The sequence below is a fragment of the Phyllobates terribilis genome, unplaced genomic scaffold, assembly GCF_046119375.1.
Source record: "Phyllobates terribilis strain yellow unplaced genomic scaffold, ASM4611937v1 Scaffold_5__5_contigs__length_657084704, whole genome shotgun sequence".
Taxonomy (NCBI): Eukaryota; Metazoa; Chordata; class Amphibia; order Anura; family Dendrobatidae; genus Phyllobates; species Phyllobates terribilis.
In genome coordinates this window covers 612,237,115-612,262,755 of record NW_027362765.1, presented here as the reverse complement: position 1 = coordinate 612,262,755, position 25,641 = coordinate 612,237,115, and positions in this window count along the sequence as shown.

The following is a 25,641-nucleotide window of genomic DNA, read 5'->3' as shown; positions in this document are numbered from 1 at the left end:
CAACTTTAGTCCAGCAGAGGCAGGGGAACACTGTCAAAGTTCTGGGACAGTTTTCTCAGACCCTTCCATCGCACAGGCCCTGAGGCGTGGGTACTCTCACAAGGAGTGCAAAGTTTGGGAAGATGCTGAGGGAGTACCTTGCCGACCGTACCAACGTCCTCCGTGATTCCACTGTGCCTTATAATTATTGGGTATCCAAGCTGGATACGTGGAATGAATTGGCTCTCTATGGCTTGGAGGTCTTGGCCTGCCCTGCCGCCAGCATTTTATTAGAGCGGGTTTTTAGTGCCGCTAGTGGAATTATAACTGATAAGAGCATCCGCCTGTCAACTGAAAATGCTGACAGGCTAACTCTTATAAAAATGAAGAAGGGCTGAATTGGGCCATACTTCTCAACACCACCGAATGATAGCAGCGTAACATAAACTCAAATCCAGTGTCTTTTCTTGGGAGGTGTATTCCCATGCACCTTTTTACACCCAGACATGGGTATACTCTTCCTGATTTTGGCTATTTGCTCTTGTCATCCTCGTTCTCTTCATCCTCCACCACCATATCACCAGGATGACCGTGGTCCGTGATGCAACACCCACATAATTTTTTTAAAGGATGTTTATGATGCCTGTAAAAAAATTTTTTTTATACAGTATGTTCATGTATACCCCCCAGGGGTAAATGTTTGTCAGCCCACACACTTAGTGCATGGGCATTACAAGTATAGGAGGCCCGCTCCTTTCTAATGGGAACATTTTTTTATGAGGCCCTCTTCCACGTCTCTTCCAAGGGGCATTGAAGTGCCTCCAAATTTTTGGCAGCCGTTGCATTCACTGCATAGGCCAACACTATGGGAGACTCTCTCCTTTCTAATGGGAATTTGTCGTTACTGTGGCCCTGCTCTATGTGTCTTTAAATTCTTAGTGGGGTTTTTCCTAAATTTGGTCAGCCGTTGGACTCACTGCATACCCTATAACTGTGTAGCAGACTCTCTCCTTTCTAATGGGAATTTGTCGTTACTGTGGCCCTGCTCTATGTGTCTTTAAATTCTTAGTGGGGTTTTTCCTAAATTTGGTCAGCCGTTGGACTCACTGCATACCCTATAATAGTGTAGCAGACTCTCTCCTTTCTAATGGGAATTTGTTGTTACTGTGGCCCTGCTCTATGTGTCTTTAATTTCTTACTGGGATTTTTCCTAAATTTGGTCATCCGTTGGACTCACTGCATACCCTATAACTGTATAGGAGACTCTCTCCTTTCTAATGGGAATTTGTCATTACTGTGGCCCTGCTCTATGTGTCTTTAATTTCTTAGTGGGGTTTTTCTTAAATTTGGTCAGCCGTTAGACTCATTGTATACCCTATAACTGTATAGCAGACTCTCTCCTTTCTAATGGGAACATGCCGTACTCTTTACTGTGGCCCTGCTCTATGTGTCTTTCAGAGTCCCTCCATCATCAATGAAACAAGATGTGTCTGATGATGTGTCACACACCACATTGCCAGATAAGGTTGTAAAATGTTAAAGTGACATTTCCCGGTGAATGCATTTGCCTTAAAAAATAACGTAAAAAAAACAAACAGTAGGATCTTTCTTTAGTATAAAAACAGAGTCGCCAATGTAACCTCAATGTAATCGCATTGTTCAGCTCCTGCACCTCCTCCTCCATCTCTGAAATGACCACATCAGTGACAAGCTGAAAGCACTGCAGCACTGCCTTGGCCAAGCGGCAACAGGCTGTGCTGAAGATAACATGCTTAATGCTTAGGTGACAAACCGCCCAGCGCTGCAGAGTTGTTGAAAGCTGTAACACAGCAGCCTGATCTGTGGCTCTCACCGCTGAACATACAGCCAGGCATGGTCGTGTGTGACAATGGGCTGAACCTGGTGACGGAGAAATGACAGCCGGAGTAGATACGGTTTCCCTCTATGCCAGTCCTTTCACCGAGCTAAAGAATATGGCTGTGGTGAAATACAATTCCCACTGAGAAGCTGTTTCAGATTGAAAAACATTGGGCCCACCAGAGGATTTGATTCTGAGGGCTCACCTTTCTCCCCCACTCAAGAGCCCCCTAGCAGCTGCAAAGTTAGCGCTATCATGAACTCTGCTGATGTAGAAGCCAGGGCACACCAGAGGATTCTCTGGATGGACTGTCCAACCCTGCCAAGAAGCAGTCTTGGCTAAGAAAAGTGTGTGGGAAGGTTCCCGGACACTCTATGGCTGCTTTTTTACTCAGGTGGAAACCCACGCAAACATGGGGAGAACATACAAAATCCTTGCAGATGTTGTCCTTGCTGGGCTTTGAACCCAGGATCCCAGCACTGCAAGGCTTCAGTGCTAACCACTGATCCAATGTGCTGCCGTTCACCCTCTGATATCTAACAGGCTGGAGAAACTTGCACCTACTGCCACACTATCTTCAGCTCCTTTGTGAGAAACTAATGTATTTTGGCAGCCATTCAGTCTACCAAATAAAATTCCTGAGAAGGAAATTGGGGATGGCTTCACTACTGGTACTGGGGGCAGTGTTAATACCATGGCGTTGTACCATAGTTTACTGAAAATATTCAAGGCTGGTAGGAGGCAATCAGATTCCCACAGAAAAGTACCAGCAGTAATGTTCAGGGACCTGCGCTTGTAGAAGGTGGAGACGATACCGGGAGAAATAGTGGAGGCTGGGGACACCCGGCCGCCGCAGGCATGAGGTTGTGAAAAGCTTTCACTTCCATGAGCCTAAAAGGCCACATTTCAAGAGCAAGCAGCTGCCCAGAAATCTGGCAGTTTAGTATTGCGACCTGTGGTTGGGTGGGTGGCTGGCTGCATACTTACGCTTGCATTCCAAGTAACAGAAAACTAAGCAGATGGTGGCCTCTATCATCATTATGGCCTCACCTCGGCTCTATGAACTCTCCTGAAGGAGAAGCCAGGTCCCATCGGAGGAGTTTGCGGTTCTCTGATGGGCCCGTCCAACCCTGCCGAGAAGCAGCCCAGGCTAAGAAAAGTGTGTGGGAAGGTTCCCGGACACTCTATGGCTGCTTTTTTAATGTGGAATGGATGTGCATGTTATTTCTCAAACCACATTGCAGATCAGGCCATTGCCCAACTCTGTAGCCAAGAAATTAAAGGCGCAAAGAAAGATGTTTGTGTGTCGAAGCACCACCGACATGTGCTAGCTGATGTTGGACGGGCTGCCATTACCTCTGCAACAAGCTGCATTAGAGGACTTCCTGGGAGAAATAACACCCAGAGTAGATATAGTTTCCCTCTATGCCAGTCCTTTCACCGAGCTAAAGAATATGGCTGTGGTGAAATACAACTCTCAGCAAAAAAAGCTGTGGACTGGCTCCGTACCGTCCCTGGCCACATTCACCTGTCCACGTGTTTGTGGTTAGGCGGTCCTTCCCAGTAAATGCACTGGGGAGAGCACGGGTAATTTTGTGGGACCCGTGCTGTGGAAGGCGGAGACGATACCGGGAGAAATAGTGGCGGCTGGGGACCGAGTATGGACACCCGGCCGCCGCCAGCATGAGGTTGTGAAAAGCTTCCGCCTCCACGAGCCTAAAAGGCCACATTTCAAGTGAAAGAAGCTTTAGAGGACTTCCTGGGAGAAATGACAGCTGGAGTAGATATGGTTTCCCAAGTCCTTTCACCGAGCTAAATAATATGGCTGTTGTGAAATACAACTCTCAGCAAAAAAAGTCATGGACTGGCTCCATACCGTCCCTGGCCACATTCACTTGACCACGTGTTTGTGGGTAGGTGGTCCTTCCCAGTAAGTTCATTGGGGAGGGCACGGGTAATGTTGTAGGACCCGTGCTTGTGGAAGGCGGAGACGACATCGGTACAAATAGTGGCGGCTGGGGACCGAGTATGGATACCCGGTCACCGCCGCCATAAGACTGCGGACAGCTTCCACCTCCACAAGCCTAAAAGGCCACATTTCAAGTGCAAGCAGCTGTCAAAAATTTGGCAGTATAGTATTGCAGCCTGTGGGTGGGTGGCTGGCTGAATACTTGCGCTTGCATTCCAAGGAATGGGGTAGGGACAACTGAATGCTGCACTGGGACAAGGAAGTGGAAGGTGATTGTTGCAAGTCTGCAATGGCAGGTGCATGGTAGGAGGCATCTTCGCATGCGCCAAGGATCACATGTAATGGGCACACTTTTAGGCAGTGACATGGGAGTCAGAGATGCTTCCAGAGGTCTTCCCCATGCTGTTTCCATGTCTTTTCATCATTTTAGTGCTCGCCCACCACTAATCATTATGTGTAAGCCAAAACCCAAATTGGATGAAAAATGCAGAAGTAGTGCACATGTTTTATTATACTTTCTCTCTGATTGTTTCACTCCTGGTTTTGGTTTACAAATACTCATATAAAATACTGAATGTGTGAACGTGGGCAAACTGTGGTCACTCTCAGACTCTGCAGAACAGCTCCATTCATTTGTATAAAAGCTTTTGTTGTATACAAATGAATAGATTAGCAATATCAGGGCTGTGGAAGACTCCTTTTAACTTTACATATAAAAATGTTCACAAACTTCATCTGGTATCGCCGTCACGTCGGTCAGTTTCCATCAGGTTGTGATCTGCCAGATCTCTCCAGTGTTTGTTGGGTGAGTTGCAGGTCACTTTTCAATGTAAGTCTTTGAGACACAGAACGAAGTACTCATAGACTTACATTGAGAGCCTGTGACCATTACCTCTGATTTCCGGTCAGTCAGAAGTTGCGACCACATAATGGTGGCGGGGAACCAGAGCAGCGTCTTGAAGAGCTGAAGACAGCAGGTGGTAAGTATAAAACTGGAGGCTGGGAACTTAAATTAGTGGCACCACTCCAGCGCTGAAATAAAAAGAATGGTGTGCACACTCTCGTGATTCCCCTTGCAGGTAGGTGGTCACGTGACTGTATGCAATTGCATACTTGAGGTTATATGCCTTTTAGCAGACTTCTCACAATAGAAGAGAATTGAGAGAAGTGCAGGAGTCTCTTAGGGGCATGCCCGCAAGCATGCAAATTGCGTACATGGAGTCACATGACCGCCCACACTGTTACAATTTGGTAGTCTGCAGTCACATACAATAACTGCAGACTTTTCTTCTTATAAAGCCATGGCCCCATTATCAGTATTTGGTCAGTATTTGGACAGTATTTTTTCTCAGAAGTGGGAGGCAAAACCAGATGAAAAGGTATAAAAGAAACAAGTGCTCCAATTCTTCATTTATCACCCATTCCTGGTTTTGGATCCCACTCCTGAGAAAAAATACTGACCGGATCCTGACAAAATACTGATAGTGGGGCCATGGCCTTAGGCTATGGACACACTATCAGTATTTGGTCAGTAATGTATCTCACATCAGTATTTGTAAGCCAAAACCAGGAGTTGGTCAAAAATGCAGAAGTGGTGCACATGTTTCTATAAGGCCACGGCCCCATTATCAGTATTTGGTCAGTATTTTTTCTCAGGAGTGGGAGCAAAAACCAGGTGAGGAACAATCAGTATTTGGTCAGTATTCAGTCAGTATTTTTTCTCAGGAGTGGAAGCCAAAACCAGGAGTGGGTGATAAATGCAGAATTGGTGACTTGTTTATATTATACCTTTTCTCTGATTGTCCCTCACCTGGTTTTGGCTTAGAAATACTGAGAGAAAATAATTGCCAAATACTGATAGTATGACCGGAGCTTTATCCTGGAAAACCTCTTTAATATGACTAAATGGGAGATGAATTGATACACACAACAAATACTGGGGCATTTAAGGTTGCAAAGTCATGCTTGTATCTAGATGTGAAATTACACATCCTCTGGCTGACATCCTTTGCCATGCTGGCCCTGTAAGTTTGGAACACCCAGGTGTTATAAATATATGTGCAGTTTCTGAGCCAGTAATATACAGTCAAAACTATTTAATGGCGCTCCAGTTAATAACCAAAATGACACAGAGACATATTAGAATTAACCCCATTCTGACGTGGGGCGTAATAATATGTGCCTGCGCCCTGGGCCTTATTGACCAGGTACTTATTATTACGCCCCGGCGATCACGCCCACACAGAGGCTGTGCGGATGCGATCGCTGCCGGGTGTTAGCTGATTCTAACAGCTGACACTTGGTACTATGTGCCAGGAGCAGTCCTGCACCAGTGGCGACACATTAAATCCCGAAGTCGATCGCAGCATTTCCGGGGCAAGCAGACATAAGTGTGTCCCTCTTAGCTTGGATCGGAGACCTCGCGTTGTGTGCGCAGGGTCCTGATCATTGCCATGGTGATCCGATGTCGTCATAATGATATTCGGGTTACCATGCATCAGGAAGGAAGGTAGATCGTGTGCAGTGCATGATCTATCTAACTTGTGCCAGTGCAGAGCTGACAGCCTGCACAGCATAAGGATTCTGCTGCATCCTTATGCTATGCAAGCGATCAGCCTGAAAAAAATGAAAGTCCCATAGTGGGACAAAATGTAAAAGTGAAAAAAAGTGTCAAAAAGTGAAAAAAATATTTAAAAAAATTGTAAAAATATTTTTTTTTAAAAAATGAAAAATAATCGAAAATATATATACTGTACCCATATATAAATATTATTATGAAGAAAAAAAATAAAGGTACACATATTTTGTATCGCTGCTTCCGTAACGATATGACCTATAAAACTCTCCCACTAGTTAACCCCTTTAGTAAAAACAGTAAAAAAATAAATCTAAAACTAAGCAAAAAACTATGCTTTATCATCATACCGCCAAAGAAAAAATGGAATAAAACTCGATCAAAAAGACAAATGTAAATAAAAATGGTACCGCTGAAAACGTCATCTTGTCCTGCAAAAAACAAGCTGCTATACAGCTCCATCAGTAGAAAAATAAAAAAGTTATAGCTCTCAGAATAAAGCGATGCAAAAAAAAATATTTTTTCTATAAAATAGCTTTTATTGTGTAGAAGCGCCAAAACATAAAAAAAATATCAAAGTAGTATCGCTGTAAACATACTGACCCGAAGAATAAAGCTGCCTTATCAATTTTACCACACGCGGAACGGCATAAAAAAAAAAACTTCCTGAATTGTTGTTTTTTGTTTATTCTGCCTTCCAAAAATCGGAATAGAAAGAGATAAAAAAATGTCACGTGCACGAAAATGGTACCAATAAAAATGTCAACTTGTCCAGCAAAAAACAAGCCCTCACATGACTCTGTCGGCCGAAATATGGAAAAATTATTACAAAAATAGTCTTTGCAAAAAAAAGAGTCTTTTAGTGTGTGACAGCTGCCAAACATAAAAACTCGATATGAATCTGGTATCTCTGTAATCGCACTGACCTGAAGAATAAAGTCGTCTAGTCACGGTTAGGGTTGTGCTAGGGTTAGGGTTGTGCTAGGGGTGTGTTAGGGTTGTATTAGTGTTGGGGTTAGGGTTGTGTTGAGGTTGGGATTTTTTCAACAGTAAAGAAAAAAAAGTGATGACAATATGGTGACTAGTGATGCGCGAAAGTGCTTGCTACTTGAGTTTGCATCGAGTGCTCAGGTATGCACCGAGCATCGTGGGTACTCGAGTGACATGCTCGAGCCTCCGTCCCATAAGTTTCGCAGCTGTTATACAGCCAAAAAAACGCACACGGGGATTGCCTGCCATGCACAAGTGATCCCTGCATGGTTTTTTTGGGTGTCTAACAACCATGAAACATGCTGGGTGGGGACTCGAGCATGTCACTCGAGCACCAGCGATACATGGTGCATACCCGAGTACCCGATGCAAATTCAAGTAGCGAGCTCTTGCACTTAAGACTAATGACAATTTATTCAATATGATGACCTAATGCTATCAAATTCTGTCCAAGTCACTTCAAATGTGATGTGGTCCCTAAAAAATGGTTTTGTAAATTTTGTTGGAAAAATGAGAAATCGCTGGTCAACTTTTAACCCTTATAACTTCCTAATCCCAAAAAAATTTTGGTTCCAAAATTGTGCAGAGATAAAGTAGACATGTGGTGAATGTTATTTATTAACTATTTTGTGTGACATAACTCCCTGATTTAAAGGCATGAAAATTCAAAGTTTGAAAATTGCTAAATTTTCAAAATTTTTGCCAAATTTCTGATTTTTTCACAAAGTAATGCAAGTCATATTGAAACAATTTTTATCACTATCCTGAAGTACGATATGTCCCGAAAAAATAATCTCAGAATCAGGGGGATCAGTTGAAGCGTTCAGGAGATATTACCTCATAAAGTGACAGTGGTCAGAATTGTAAAATTTGGCCTGGTCATTAACGTGCAAACAACCTTCGGGGGTAAAGGGGTTAAGATTGTAATTTCTGATGCTGTGGCATGCCTTTATATCCTTGTATGTCCCTGTACCAAAGATTAACAGAGAGGTCCTGTCTGAACTGACTAAGGCCATGTTCCCATGCATTTTATCGCATTGTATTTTTTCATGTAGAAAATCGACTGGGTTTAACAGATGAAACAAAGTAGATGTAATTTCATAAAAACTCATGCCCTCTGTGCACAAAAGGATGGTCTTCTAAGGGGAGCCAGGAAAAAAATCTAAAAATACACAATTGTGATTTAAGTACAGAATCTTAATGTCCTGCACGGATTAAAAAAATAAAGCTTTAAAAAATCTGGGTCAAATTTGCACGAAATACACTTAAAAAGGAGAAAATGCATGAAAAAACAAAACAAAAAAGCAATAATCGAAACATATACATTATTGTGTATTTTCGTATAGACCTTGATTCAGAGCTTGCTTTCAAAATCATAAGTGCTAAGGTCTGGACTATTCAATTTTAAATAACACATACTTCATTAAAATAGAAGCCACTGAAATGGTGCGTAGCTTAGCAGTACTTACTGACTCAGTCCATACATGCAGGTGTCTCAGTCCATGCATGCAGGCTGCTCCTCCTCTGTCTCCTTCCCTCCTCAGCCTGTTACCAAAGAGTCTCCTCCAGGCCTACAGCCTGTGCAGAATGGCTCAAGGACTCACCCAAGGACTCTTCTATTCCTGGAAGTGAGGTGTGCAGGGAATCAGGGCCATATTTGACATTCATGCTGCCCTAGGCTTAAGTAGTCACGCCCCCACTGATCAGTCAGACTAAGGGTATGTGCACACAGCATCGTTTTCAGACCGATCGACTCTTTAACCCACCTGAAAAGACACTAAATGCTGAAAAAATTAACTCAAATACTGCAATGCAAAAACCAACTTGCTGTTTATATGTTTAGTCTTTTGAGATTTTTTTTAACTGCTTAAAAAAACAGGTTTCTTAAGACTTGAACCACCTAAAAAAAAGTGACCGGTCCATTAAATGGGCTAGGTGCTGCTTACTAGTCTATTAAAATAAATAAATCATAGAATGTTAGAATTGGAAAGGACCTCCAGGGTCATCGTGTCCAACCCCCTGCTTAATGCAGGATTCACTAAACCATCTCAGACAGATGCCTGTCCAGCCTCTCTTTGAAGACTTCCATTGAAGGAGAACTCACCACGTCTCGTGGAAGCCTATTTCACTCATCGATCACTCTGTCAAAAAAGTTTTCTAATATCTAATTTCCCTTTCAGTTTGATTCCATTGCTTCTCCTGTTTCCATGTGTAAATGAGAACAAGGATGATCCTTCTACACTGTGACATCCATTTGTAGACAGCTATAAAGTCTCCTCTTAGCCTTCTTTTTTGCAAGCTAGACATTCCCTGATCTTTCAACCATTTCTCATAGGACATTGTCACGCTGTCTCTGCATACTGGAGGTAGGGGGCCTAAGCTGACCCTAAGCTGGGGCCCTGACTAATCCCTCAACCTGGAGGTACTGTTAAAGGTACAGAGGTCCAGGCCGCCAGCGTAACCCCTACCTCCTGAGGATCCCTGCACCTAAGTAATCTAGTCCTGAGAAGGACCCCAATCACAACAAAAGGGGACAAGTAATAATATGCCCACACACAGTACTTAGACGAACGAGACAGTACAAGGGAAAAACCAAAACCACCTTGCATACAAAAACTACACAACTACAACAGAGGGAACACCAATGGGAAAGGAGATAAATGATAAAGCGATGAAGGGAAAAAACACTCCAAATGCACTTAGCTCTGAAACTCCAAATACCACGATCCGCTCTGTTAGTCTGCATGAAATGCTTTCACCGACACTTCCCTAACAGACCAGCAGGCATTTGAAGGAGTCTCACTACAGCAGCATTGATTGCAGCTGGGCGAGGCTGGACCTCGTCTAACACAGAGAGAGAGAGAATTAACTCCCTCACTGCCGAAAAACACAAAGCACCAAAAAGTCAGCTGCGAGAAGTCAGGCTGTGTAATCGTGACGATCTTCGTGGCGACACACCTGTGACAGACATACTTTGCAGTTCGCTCACCATCCTGTTAGCTCTTCTCTGAATTTGCTCCAGTTTTTCAATTTCTTTTTTAAAATGTGGTGCCCAGAACTGGATACAGTATTCCTGATGGGGCCTGACCGGGAGGAGAAGAGGGTGATAATTACTTCACGTGATCTAGACTCTATGTTTCTCTTAATACATCCCAAAAGAGTGTTTGGCTTTTTTGCTGCTGCATCACACTGTTGACTCATGTGCAGTCTGTGATCTATTAGTATACTCAAGTCTTTTTCACATATACTGTTGCTTAGTTTTATTCCTCCCATTCTGTAGGTGTAATTTTAATTTTTCTTGCCCAGATGTAGAATCTTGCATTTCTCCCTGTTAAATACCATTATATTAGTCGCTACCCATTGTTCAAGCTTTTCTAGATCCTTCTAAATCTTTTCTCCGTCTTCTCTAGTGTTAGCTATAAGTGTTGAGCGAGCACTAAAATGCTCGACCTGAGCAACGAGCCCAATGTTAGTCTATGGGAGACGCGAGTATTTTTGCAGCAGCACCCCCGGTAGTCTGTAGAAAGCCTAAAAAGTGCCAAAAACGATAGTGACAGTGCTCAAATGACATGGGGACAGCATGGGGATCGCCCCAGGAAGCATTTCTGACCCCCAGGTCACTGCTGTCAACAACGTGGTCAGAGGTATTAAGCCACTTTTACGGACTCACAATAAAACGTTCAAAAACTAAACTGAAACTGTTTTCCTGTGAAATATGTTAAGGAACATCCTTTCCAGGGTAAAGACTTGTGTATAGGGTAAAATAAATAACCAAAAACAAAAATACTCCTCCACACCTTTGGCTATGTTCACAAGCAGCATTTTTTATGCGTTTTTGCACTTTTCTATTGCTTTCAACCGTGACAAATGCATTCACCGGGAAATGTCATTTTAACATTTTACAACCTTATCTGGCCATGTGCTGTGAGACACATTCATACAGTGCTGAAAAGACATGGGGACAGCATGGGGAAGACCCCTGGAAGCATCTCTGACACCCAGGTCACTGCCTAAAAGTGTGCCCATCAGAAGTGATCCTTGCCGCATCAGAAGATGCAGACTTGCAACTATCCCCGTGCAAGTCCTTGTCCCAGGGCAGCGTTCAGTTGCGCAAATATGCAGCCAACCACCTACCCACCTGCAGGCTGCAATACTATACTGCTAGCTTGCACTTGAAATGTGGCCTTTTAGTTTGGAGGAGGCCGAAGCTGGCCACTACCTCATGGCTGCGTCGGTGGCGAGGTCTCCATACTCAGTTCCCAGCCGCCACTATTTGTCCCGGGAACCTTCCCCACACTTTTCTTAGCCTGGCCTGCTTTAGGGCAGCATTGGACGAGCCCACCAGACAACCAGAGACTCCTCCGGTGGGCCCTGGCTTCTCCATCAGGGGAGTTGAGAGTGCCAAGGTGAGGAGCATGATGATGATGATAGAAGTTAGCATCTGCTTTGTTTTCTTGGAATGCAAGCGTAAGTGTTCAGCCTGCCACCCACCCACCCCCAGGCTGCAATACCATACTGCTAGCTTGCACTTGAAATGGGGCCTTTTAGTTTGGAGGAGGCCAAAGCTGGGCACTACCTCATAGCTGCTTCGGCAGCGAGGTTTCCATACTCAGTCCCCAGCCGTCACTATTTGTCCCAGTAACCTTCCCCACACTTTTCTTAGCCTGGCCTGCTTTAGGGCAGCATTGGACGAGCCCACCAGACAACACCATACTGCTAGCTTGCATGCACTTGAAATGAGACCTTTTAGGCTTGTGGAGGCAGACGCCGGCCACCATGTCATGGCTGCGTCGGCGGCCTGGTATCGATACTCAGTCACCAGCCGCCTGGCGGCCGGGTGTCCACACTCGGTCCCAAGCCGCCTCTATTTGTCCCGGTAACCTTCCCCACACTTTTCTTAGCTTGGCATGCTTTAGGGCAGCATTGGCCGAGACCACCAGACAACCAGACTCCTCCGGTGGGCCCTGGCTTCTCCGTCAGGGGAGTTGAGAGTGCCTAGGTGAGGAGCATGATGATGATGATAGAAGTTAGCATCTGCTTTGTTTTCTTGGAATGCAAGCGTAAGTGTGCAACCTGCCACCCACCCACCCCCAGGCTGCAATACCATACTGCTAGCTTGCTTGCACTTGAAATGAGGCCTTTTAAGCTTGTGGAGGTAGATGCCGGCCACCATGTCATGGCTGCGTCTGCGGCCTGGTATTCATACTCAGTCCCCAGCCGCCCGGCGGCCGGGTGTCCACACTCGGTCCCCAGCAGCTAGGGGGCGGCCGGGTGTCCATACTCGGTACCCAGCCGCCCCTATTTGTCCCGGTGCGCCTTATACACAAGCGAGCATACCAAAACATTACCTGTGCCCTCCCCAGTGCATTTAGTGGGAAAGACAGCCTATTCCGCTGTAGTGTGTGCACGCCAACCCCCTGTTCATGGCACATGCGAAGATGCCTCCCGCCCTGCACCTGTCATTGCAGACTTGCAACTATCCCCGTTCAAGTCCTTGTCCCAGGGCAGTGTTCAATTGTACCTCCCCCATTCTTTGCAATGGAAGAGCAAGTATGCAGCCTGCCACCCACCCCCAGGCTGCAATACCATACTGCTTGCTTGCACTTGAAATTGGGCCTTTTAGGCATGTGGAGGCAGAATCTGGCCACCACGTCATGGCTGCGTCGGTGGCCTGGTATCCATACTCAGTCCCCAGCCGTCCGGCGGCCGGGTGTCCACGCTTGGTCCGCAGCTGCCAGGGGGCAGCCGGGTGTCCATAAATGGTCCCCAGCCTCCCCTATTTGTCCGGTGCGCCTTATACCAAAACATTTCCTGTGCCCTCCCCCGTGCATTTAGTGGGAAGGACAGCCTAACCACAAACACGTGGTCAAGTGAATGTGGCCAGGGATGGTCCATCTCACTGACGCCTTCACACTGGTTTAATATTGTGGAAGCCGGGACACAGTTGGACACTGGGATGCAACACGTCCTCCAGACATAGAGGATTGCGGGTCCTGCGTCAATCAGGCTTCAACACAAAGTTCAGAAGGTAGACAGCAGCAGTGGTCGGCCTCCTAAACAACGAGTAAATTATTCATGACCTTAGCTTTCTGTTCCTTGGAATGCAAGCGCATACAGTACAGACCAAAAGTTTGGACACACCTTATCATTTAAAGATTTTTCTGTATTTTCATGACTATGAAAATTGTACATTCACACTGAAGGCATCAAAACTATGAATTAACACATGTGGAATTATATACTTAACAAAAAAGTGTGAAACACTATTCCATCCGGTTTGCGTTTAGTTGGACCATCATTTATTTTTCAACAGGACGATGACCCCAAACACACCTCCAGGCTGTGTAAGGGCTATTTGACCAAGAAGGAGAGTGATGGGGTGCTACGCCAAATGACTTGGCCTCCACAGTCACCAGACCTGAACCCAATCGAGATGGTTTGGGGTGAGCTGGACCGCAGAGTGAAGGCAAAAGGGCCAACAAGTGCTAAGCATCTCTGGGAACTCCTTCAAGATTGTTGGAAGACCATTTCCGGTGACTACCTCTTGAAGCTCATCAAGAGGTAGTCACCAAGAGTGTGCAAAGCAGTCATCAAAGCAAAAGGTGGCTACTTTGAAGAACCTAGAATTTAAGACATATTTTCAGTTGTTTCACACTTTTTTGTTAAGTATATAATTCCACATGTGGTAATTCATAGTTTTGATGTCTTCAGTGTGAATGTACAATTTTCATAGTCATGAAAATACATAAAAACCTTTAAATGAGAAGGTGTGTCCAAACTTTTGGTCTGTACTGTATATGTAGTAGCGGCTAGGCCTGAGGTGGTCAACATTTTGACGCATATCCTACCTCCTCCGAGGATTGCTGGATGTTTTCCTGCTACTATCCCAGTTCTATGACTCCCGTTAAAACAAAGCTTCAGGTGATGAATGATGGATGAGGTGGTGGCAAAGGAGAAAGAGCAGGAGGAACAGGGACCATTCACATCAATATCAGGCCAGTCAAACACACATGTCTTGTTGGATATGTTTCTGTACTAAAAGAAGCAGTTTGGCTACACAGTTATAGGGCATATAGTGAGTGCAATGACTACCAAAAATTTTGAGGCACTCCAATGCCCCTTGAAAGTGACATGGAGGTCAGAGGGCCTTAACTAAACCGTTTTTTTCCATTTATAGCAACTGGGTCTCCTGTACACTGTTGGCCTAAGCAGTGAATGGAAGACTTTCCAAAAATTATGAGAAACTGCAATGCCCCTTAAAACAGACGTGGATTACAGTGTACTAAAAACCTTCTACCCATTATTGGGGAGTGGGTCTCCCTTAGTGTTCGCCTATGCATTGAAAAGCAAAAGCTCACTAAAATTAGGAGGAAATGCTATGCCCGTTGGAAGAGTCGTGGAGGTTAGAGGTAATTAAAAACAACATTTCAATGCCCCTTGGAAGAGCTGTGGAGTTCAGAGTGGTTTAACAAGACAGTTTTAATGCCCCTTGGAAGAGATGTGGAGGTCACAGTAGCTTAACAAGATGGTTTTAATGCCCCTTGGAAGAGACGGGGAGTTCAGAGTGGTTTAAAAAGACGGTTTTAATGCCCCTTGGAAGAGACGTGGAGGTCCCAGTGGAATAAAAAGACAATATCAATGCGCCTTGGAAGAGTGGTGGAGGCCCCAGTGGAATAAAAAGACAATATTAATGCCACTTGAAAGAGTGGTGGAGGTTACAGTGGAATAAAAAGACAATATCAATGCCCCTTGGAAGAGTGGTGGAGGTTGCAGTGGAATAAAAAGACAATATCAATGCCCTTTGGTAGAGTGGTGGAGGTCCCAGTGGAATAAAAAGACAATATCAATGACCCTTGGAACAGACGTGGAGGTCACAGTAGCTTAACAAGACAATTTTAATGCTCCTTGGAAGAGACGGGGAGTTCAGAGTGGTTTAACAAGATGGTTTTAATGCCCCTTGGAAGAGACGTGGAGGTCACAGTAGCTTATCAAGACGGTTTTAATGCCCCTTGGAAGAGATGTGGAGTTCAGAGTGGTTTAACAAGATGGTTTTATTGCCCCTTGGAAGAGACGTGGAGGTCCCAGTAGAATAAAAAGACAATATCAATGCCCCTTGGAAGAGTGGTGGAGGTCCCAGTGGAATAAAAAGACAATATCAATGACCCTTGGAAGAGACGTGGAGGTCACAGTAGCTTAACAAGATGATTTTAATGCCCCTTGGAAGAGACGTGGAGTTCAGAGTGGTTTAACAATACGGTTTTAATGCCCCTTGGAAGAGACGTGGAGGTCACAGTAGCTTAACAAGACGGTTTTAATGCCCCTTGGAAGAGACGTGGAAGTCACAGTGGAATAAAAAGACAATATCAATACCCCTTGGAAGGGACGTGGAGGTCCCAGTGGAATAAAAAGACAATATCAATGACACTTGGAAGAGACGCGGAGGTCACAGTAGCTTAACAAGACGATTTTAATTCCCCTTATAAGAGCCATGAAGTACAGCATGTTAAAAACATTATTCCCATTATTGGGGAGTGGGTCTCCCATAGTCTTTGCCTCTGCCTTCCAAGCAAAAGCTGCCAAAAATTAGGACGGAGGAACTTGCAATACCCCTTACAAGAGCCATGCAGTACAGCATATTAAAAACACTATTCCTATTATTGGGGAGTGGGTCTCCCATAGTCTTTGCCTATGCCTTCCAAGCAAAAGCTGCCAAAAATTAGGACGGAGCAACAAGCAATGCCCCTTACAAAAGCCATGCAGTACAGCATATTAAAAACATTATTCCCATTATTGGGGAGTGGGTCTCCCATAGTCTTTGCCTATGCCTTCCAAGCAAAAGCTGCCAAAAATTAGGATGGAGGAAATTGCAATGCCCCTTACAAGAGCCATGCAGTACAGCATATTAAAAACATTATTCTCATTATTGGGGAGTGAGTCTCCCATAGTCTTCCAAGCAAAAGCTGCCAAAAATTAGGACAGAGGAACTTGCAATGCCCCTTACAAAAGCCATGCAGTACAGCATATTAAAAACATTATTCCCATTATTGGGGAGTGAGTCTCCCATAGTTTTTGCCTATGCCTTCCAAGCCAAAGCTGCCAAAAATTAGGAAGGAGGAACTTGCAATGCCCCTTACAAGAGCCATGCAGTACAGCATATTAAAAACATTATTCCCATTATTGGGAAGTGGGTCTCCCATAGTCTTTGCCTATGCCTTCCAAGCAAAAGCTGCCAAAAATTAGGACGGAGGAACCTGCAATGCTGGCAACATGGACCACGGTCACCCTGGTGGTATAGTTTTGGTGGAGGCTGAGGATAAGGAGAAGAGCAAAAACAGCCGAAATGAGGAAGCGTATACCCATGCGTGGGTGTGAAGCGGTGCATGTGAATACACCTCCCGAAATAACACAGTGGATTTGACTTTATGTTGCTCTGCTGTCATTTGTGGTGATGAGAAGTCTGGCCCAATCCAGCCCTTGTTCATTTTGATAAGGGTCAGCTTGTCAGCATTGTCAGTTGACAGGCGAGTGCGCTTATCAGTTATAATTCCCCCAGCAGCACTAAAAACACGCTCCGATAACACACTAGCGGCAGGGCAGGCCAGGACTTCCAAGGCGTACAGAGCGAGTTCATTCCAAGTGTCCAGCTTGGATACCCAATAATTAAAAGGCACAGAGGAATCACGGAGGATGCTGGTACAGTCGGCAATGTACTTCCTCACCATCTTTTGAAACTTTCCACTTCTTGTGAGAGTACCCCGTGCCTCAGGGCCTGTAAGCTGGGCGGGTCTCAGAAAACTGTCCCAGAACATTGACAGTGTTCCCCTGCCTCTGTTGGATTGGAGTTGCGTCGATCTCGCCTGTACGCCTTGATTGGGCAACGAACTGTGACCTCTGCCGCTAGCGTGTTCAGATGGGAATTTTTTTTAACAGTTCTGCAGCAAGGGCCTGCTGGTACTGCCCTATTTTTGTAGACCTCTCCACCTCAGGAATAAGAGGGTGAAAGTTCTCCTTGTAGCGGGGGTCTAAAAGTGTCGCCAACCAGTAATGACTGTCACCCAACATTTTGACAACGCGAGGGTCACGGTTAAGGCAGCGAAACATAAAGTCAGCCATGCGTGCCAGACTGGTAACGGGCAAGACTTCCGTGTCCTCACCAAGATGACGACTGACCATGCTCTCCTCCTCCTCCTCCCCCCTGTCCTCAGGCCACCCACGCTGAACCGAAGGTATGACAGTTGTACAGGTACTACCGGCTATAGCGCATGATACCAGCTCCTGTTCTTCCTCCTCCTCCTCCTCTCCCACATTGTCCCCCAATGCACGTTGGGATGAGATGAGGCTGGGCTGTGTGTAATTGCTCGCTATGGCTTCTTTATCCATCTTATCATACTCTGGCTGCAATGCCCCTCTTTAATTCTCTGCAGAGAGCGTTGCGAAAGACAGACAAGTGGGATGCTGACGCTAATGATGGCATCATCGCCACTCACCATCTTGGTGGACTCCTCAAAGTTTGTCAGGATGGTACATATGTCAGACATCCAGGTCCACTCCTGAGGTCGTATGTGTGGTGTCTGACCTGAATATCGACGGCCTTGTTGCAGCTGGTACTCCACAACTGCTCTCTTCTGCTCACAAATCCTTTGAAACATGTGGAGGGTAGAGTTCCAACGTGTGGGGACATCACACACCAGTCGGTGTGGCGGAAGCTGCAAACGCTTCTGCAACACAGCAAGGGGGGCGGAAGCTGTAGCCGACTTCCGAAAATGAGCTGACAGGCAGCGTACTTTGATGAGCTGATCTCGCAACTCAGGGTACGATTTAAGAAACCGCTGAACCACGAGGTTAAGCACATGAGCCAGGCATGGTACGTGTGTGATCTCGTCTTGCCTCAGAGCCGCCACCAGGTTACGGCCATTGTCACACACAACCATGCCTGGATGTAGGTTCAGCAGTCTCAGCCACAAATCTGCCTGCTCTTTCACAGCTGTCCACAACTCACAAGCAGTGTGAGGTTTATCACCTAAGCTTATGAGTTTCAGTACAGCCTGTTGCTGCTTGGCTGAGGCAGTACTGCAGTGCTTCCAGCTTGTAACTGATGTGGTGATATCTGAGATGGAGGCTGAACATGAGGAGGAGGATGATGCGCAGGAGCTGTACACTGTGGGGGCAACTCTGACTGACATAGGGCCCACAATCCTCGGTGTGGGGAGGATGTGTTCCGTCCCAAGGTCCGACTGGATCCCGGCTTCCACTATGTTTACCCAGTGTGCCGTCAGGGAGATGTACTGTCCCTGGCCACAAGCACTTGTCCACGTGTCCGTTGTCAGGTGGAATCTTCCAGTAACTGCGTTGTTGAGGGCACGGCAGATGTTTTGGGACACATGCTTGTGTAGTGCGGGGATGGCACACCGGGCAAAATAGTGTTGGCTGGGGACTGAGTACCAAGGGATGGCCACCGCCATAAGGTTGCGGAAGGATTCCGTCTCCACCAGCCTAAAAGGCAGCATTTCCAACGCAAGCAGTCGTGAAATGTGCGAATTTAGGATTGTGGCCTGTGGGGCGTTGGCTGTGAATTTGCACATTCGTTCAAAGGTCTGGCATATGGACAATTGAATGCTGCGGTGGGACGTGGACGTTGATGCTGTTTCTTGAGAAACTGCCATAACAAGTGAAGACTGAGAGGAGGGGCATCTTTGCATGCAGTATGTACAGGGGATTGCCTTGCATGTGACGCGCCCCCTGGGCCATATTCTTTAGTGGGAATATCCGGAGCCGGATCAGATGGGAGTTGTAGTCTTCCGAGTGGCTGTGACCCGGTCCGTGCCCAGGGTGTCAAACTCAGTTGTATGTGGCAGTCCTACAGATGTTATTAAGTTCTTTATTGTCGACTACGCCACCCGTTGTATTGCGGTCACTATGGCCGCCGCTGCAGCAGGGTCCGCTGAGGCTGATGGTGTAGGTGCAGCTTGTGATGGTATAACCCCCAACGGGTGGGGTATAGCCTCAGGGGGTCAGGTGCAGAGGATGGGGGTTGTGGTGGTGCAGCGTAGATGTTAAAGGAAGACAGAGTCGGGTTATGCAGTTTAGGGTATTTACTCACTGCTGATGTTCCGGTCACTCCAGCTTCAAGTGACCTCCCGAGCCGTGCTGCATCCACCAGGTCCTGGATCCAGCCAACCCCCAAGCGAGTCCGGAGCGTGACCCTGAGCTCTCCTTCTGTCCTTTCTCTGGCCGTCCCCACTATTGATCCACCCAGGTCCAGCTCCCTCGGGCCTTCTGTTGGGAGACCCTTGGCCTTGGGTTCCCTGACCCTCCACGTGGTATGCCTTCGGGGTGGATGTGGTGGGTGGCCGTGGCAGACGCTGCCCACGGCCTCCGGTCTCTGGCTGGGGTGTGTTTTTGCCCCCACCAGCTTGGGTTCCGGTACCCTGATGCCGACTCTTCACCCGTGGATTGGATTTGGGTTCTTAGAGTCCTTTCTTCTGTTTCCCCCTCTGGGTCTCTCTTTCTTCTCCTCTCTCACTCTGGCTCAGGCTTCTCTGCTCTGCTCTTCTGCTCTCCAACAGACTCTTTGCAAAAGGCTGACTCACTCCTCCTCTACAGCAGACTGACTGACCCTGTTCTTAGTTGGTGCCCACCTTATATACACCCTCTATGTGTGAGCTCAGGTGACCAGCACCCAATGAGCTCCTATCTTTACCCAGGCTGCTCCCCCTATCTGCCCCTACACTACTTGGGATGTACCACCCCCCTCCCACTCCAGCCAGGAACAGACTCGGTCGTACCTGCACATTTCTAAGTGGGAGTACCGTTGGTCTGTTCCTCGGAAATGGGATGTATGTAGTGCATGCAGCCTACCGAGCTCAGGTCCACACTCCATCCTTACCCGGGAGTGGAATATCACACCTCTGGGTTGAGGTGCAATACCCCTGTAGCAGCCGAATCCTCAGGGTGCTACACATGCACAACAGGGGGTTCACTTACACGCACAACAACGGAAGAAGCAGTGGTGACACCCGCTGACACTGGTCGTGGACCCTGGGGTTCGTCCCACAAAGTCGGGTGCTTTGCTAACATGTGCCTGATCATGCTGGTGGTGGTCAGGCTGGTAGTTTTATCACCCCTGCTGATGCTGGCCTGGCAGGTGGTACAAATGGCCTTTTTGGGGTTATCAGCAGAGTCTTTAAAAAAATTCCAGTCTCTGGAAGATCTACCGGTTGTACTGCCAACGTCCCTCGTGTTGGTGTTACGGGGAACGGTTGCCCGCCTTCTGTCTGCGGCCACCACACTGCTTCTTCCTGCCTGTTGGGGTACTCTGCCTCCCTCCCCCTGTGTGCTGCTGGCCTCGTTCTGCGTGTCCTCCTGCCACATTGGGTCAGTTACTAGATCATCCACCACGTCTTCCTCTTCCACTTCCGCACCCCGGTCCTCCTCTTCACTTCGTGGCAATTGTGTCTAGTCATCGTCCACCTCTTGTGACAAATTGCCAGTGTCGCCTTCCTGTGGCCGTGGCTGTTCAAATATTTGGCCATCGCTACATGGGATCTCCTCTTCCACCACTTCAAGCGGAGCAGGTGAGGGGCACAAATATGGAAATGGACCAGTGAACAGCTCTTCAGAGTGTCCAACTGTGGGATCAGTTGCTGTCTAACGACACTCGGCATGGTGGGAGGAAGGAGCATCAGGGTGAGGAGGAGTATGCGGTCGAGACTCACGGCTACTAAGACTTGACCGTGTGTAAGACAGACCGGAGGTGGTGGTGCCCAGGTGACTGGAAGTATTATCTGCTATCCAATTAGTAACCTGTTCACACTGATCAGTTGGCAATAGTGGTGTTGTTGTGTGCTTCCCTAGTAATTGGGTCAAGAACTGGAAGCGAGAAGATGTGGCTGTTGGTTGTGGCACATTTTCACCTTGGCCACGGCCCTATCCTCTGCATGCACCATCACCAGAACGTTCAGTTCCACGTCCCTTGCCACGCTCCTTGCCCATTATAAATTAAGTAAAATAGCTTACACTTGCACTCTCAATGGCAAAAGGTTAATAAAAAGAAGATTAGAACCGTGGAAGAGGAAAACCACAGTTCTATTTCTCTGGCCTACACCAGAATCTTTTAAACAGATATATTTGAGCCTGAACAGTCAGCGAGACACTCAAGCTGTTTTTTTTTATGGAAAAAAGGCAAAAAGGTGGATTACACCCAGATTTCAAACGATGGAAGTGGAAAACCACAGTTCTATTTCTCTGGCCTATACCAGAATCTTTTAAACAGATTTATTTGTGTCTGAACAGTCAGTGAGACACTCAAACTGTTTTTTTATGTAAAAAAGGCAAAAAGGTGGATTACACGCAGATTTGAACCGTGGAAGAGGAAAACCACAGTTCTCTTTCTCTGGCCTACACCAGAATCTTTTAAACAGATATATTTGTGTCTGAACAGTCAGCGAGACACTCAAACTGTTTTTTTATGTAAAAAAGGCAAAAAGGTGGATTACACTCAAATTTGAACCGTGGAAGAGGAAAACCACAGTTCTAGTTCTCTGGCCTATCCCAGAATCTTTTAAACAGATATATTTGTGTCTGAACAGTCAGCGAGACACTCAAACTTTTTTTTTTTTATGGAAAAAAGGCAAAAAGGTGGATGACACCCAGATTTGAACCATGGAAGAGGAAAACCACAGTTCTAGTTCTCTGGCCTACACCAAAATCTTTTAAACATATATTTGTGTCTAAACAGTCAGCGAGAGACCTGGGGATAAGTCTAGCAATTTGAGCAGCAGCAACACACAGGGCTGTAATGCAGTGTTTGTTGGTATAACCACTGCGTCTCCTATACAGCCTGCCTGCCTGATATGTGGGATGGATATTAGTCCTCAGAAGGACTGTTTGTTTGATTTTGCAGGCTTTAGAGACCCTACACTACCTATTTCGCAGTATAAATCTCTCCCTAACTCAGCAGCACTCTCCCTACACTGTCTGAACCGGAGCAACTGTGTCCAAGATGGCGGCGCCCGGTTTTAAATACTCGAGGTGACGCTGTGCGGCCAGCCAATCACTGTAATGCCCACAACCAACATGGCTGCGGCATTACAGTGATGGCTGGCAATCCCTGCATGTTCATTGGCTCTGTAAAGAGCACCAAACATGCAGGGCGGAGACCCGAGCTCCCGCCCGAGTAACCCGAAAATGCTTGGTGCTCGCCGAACATCCCGAGTAGTGAGATGCTCGGGCGAGTACCGAACAGTGTCGAGCATGCTCGCTCAACACTATTAGCTATCCCTCCTAGCTTTTCATCATCTGCAAATTTGATTAGTTTACCTTCAGTTCCCTTATCTAGATCATTTATTAAAAAAAAGTTGAACAATACTGGGAACAGGACAGAACCTTGTGGCACCCCACTTGAAACACTCTTCCATTTGAATGAGCAACCATTTATTACCACTCTTTGAGTACGATCACTGAGTCACTTATGAATCCAACTAACTGTAGTCTTGTCAATTCCATATGTGGCGCCCCTGAGGGTTCGATCGCCACAGGGATGCTGAACCTCTTCAATGGGGTGTGGTGTTCCTCCTTCGAGGTAAGAACGGTGCAATGGTTAGGACCCCACCTCCACATCCAACACAACACTTCTCCCACCAGAGGGGGCTAGTAGGCACTAGTGTGCTGCCCCTACTAGAAAATGGGAGACTGGGGAACCAAAAGATAGGGGGAACCATGTAGTGGGTGAGGGTGGAGGACGCACATTTAGTTACACTTAATATTTCATATTTAATAAACAGCCATCTTGGGCTCATGGTTCTTTGATTGTGATCTCCATCCCTGAATGTGGCTTCTGGGTGAACCTGCAGCGGATGGAGACACGGCCCTCATACCCTGGTCTTGGGTTGAGGGGCAGGTTGGAGTTAACGAATGTCTCAACCCGGTCAAGGACCATACCCAAGAAGGCCTGGAGCTCAGGAGTGTAGATCCACCGCAAAAGGATCCCAGGGGCATGCAGACGGAGCGGTATACGCCACCTGTCCTCGCTATTCTGTCCTAGTCAGAGGGATTCCGGCTGCAAGAGGAGTACTGGCCCCCGACACCTGACTTTGCTACTCCACGTCCTAGTCAGGAAAGCCCGGCAGACCCAGAGGATCCCACCGGGTAACGGAAGGAGTGGAGTTGCCACCCATACCCTTTTTCTTAGCGTAGTCCAGAGGGAGACCCGGCCTATCTACACACGCAGACAGGAGAGGACTCAGCCTGAAGTCTAGGAACACTCTGGTGCGGGGTCTTGATTAAGCACTTGAATTACTCGGAGGTTGTCAGACACCCGTCCCTGGTGACTGCAGAACTCCGTGAGGAGCAGGGAGAAGCCTTGCAGCTGTACTCTCCACCGTGAGTAAAAACGCTGGAAGTCAACCCCTATGGCCTCTGGACTCTTTATTTCTGCACTGCACCGCACCACGCAGCACCAGACCTCCTACACTACAACTCCCTCCATCCTCGTCTCTGCCCTGAGGCCCTGCTCTGCCTGTGGGGAGTAGTATCAACGTCGGCTGCCACAACATCCCGCCTCAGAGGACTGCAGCAGCGCTGGTGGCCTTCACCAGGTACCACAGGTGGCGTAGTCGATAAGAACCACTCAACCCTGTAAGCCCATTACTTTTATGTGACGGCCCTGGGCACGGAGCGGGTCCAGGCCACGACTGCTTCCCCCCCAACATCTGACCCGGCTCCGAGTTCCCCATCTCCCAGGGAGGGCTGTGAGCGTCACACATACTTGGTAATTTTTTCAATAAGGATAGTATGAGATATTTTATCAAATGCTTTGGTGAAGGCGAGATATGCTATCTCTACTGCATTTTCCTGATCCACCCAGTCAGTGATCACATCCTAGAAGGAAATTAGATTAGTGTGGCGTACCTTTTTTGTTACAAACCCATGCTGGCTCTGGTTAATTACTGTATTCTTATCCAAATACTTACATACTATTATGTGCTTCACAGAGGGACCCAGCAAGACTGGCACAAAACCAGCAAACGCGCAGCCACAGATGCACTTGGCACAAGCTGCCCAGCTAGACGAGCCCTTGAGTGGCAGGAATACTCTTCACCCAGCTCATAGTAAATGGAAGGGGGACTTTGGCAGAGCACTTCCCAGGCCCACTGTTGCCGGACAGGCGGCATCTGGTGACACGGCTGGTGCATAGTCAAGGGCCAGGTGAGTACCTCTGCAAAAACCCCAGGAAGTATAACCAAAAGAGAAAATGAGAAAACCCCTCTAAGATAGCAAAACTTAATGCTAGCACCACTCACCACCAAGCACATAGTGAACTGCAATTAACAGCAAATGACTGAGCAGGGAGCAGGATTTTATAGCCCCCTAATGATCAGATGTTGATTACTTCCCAATCATCCCCAGACAGCCACTCCCTGCTAGCTTGAACAGCAGACTGAACAAAATCCCACCATTGCTTAGTGCCAAACAAAGCATCGTCCTGCGTTGCTTGACAACCGGAGAAGACAGCTCCCCATCTTCCCTGGGCAGATAAATCAGTGAGAGACACAGCATCCCCCGTCCTCATACATCGCACAACAACAGAACTCGATGCTCCACAAGATTGGGACAGTTTCCCTGCACGCGTGATAACTCCGTCTCTGGGGTCAGGATAATGGCGGCGCTTGAGACCGGAATAGCATAGTACTGGTCCTGCTCCGTACCAGGTGGGAGCACAGAACCACGATTCGTAACACATACTGTACACGCTTTTTAATAATTTGTTCAAAAATCTTTCCTGGTATATAAGTATAGTTTATTAGCCTGTAATTTCCTGGCTCCATCTTCTCCATTTTCCCTTCTCCAATCTTCTGGAACTGTTCTCCAGGATTTTTCAAAAATTTTGGATAGTGGTTCTGCAATTCCTTTGCTATCTCTTTTAGTACCCCAGGGTGTAATTCATCTGGACCAGATGATTTAAATTAATTTAAATTAGCTAACTGTTCCCTTGCTTTCTCTCTGTTTATAGATAGTGTGGATTCTTTTATTCCTTCAGTAGCACCGTGCAGATCAGTTGTTGTTACAACTGCTTTCTTAGAGAACACAGATGCAAAATTGGAATTTAAAAATTCGGCTTTCTCAACATCATTTTGACCACTTCACCCTTTTCATCCTGTAAAAATCATTTTGGGCTATTCTTTTGCTTTTGACATACCCCCAAAATCCTTTTTCATTTATTTTTGTCTGACTTGCAAGCCTCACTTTATTACTGGCTTTAGCTCTTCTAAT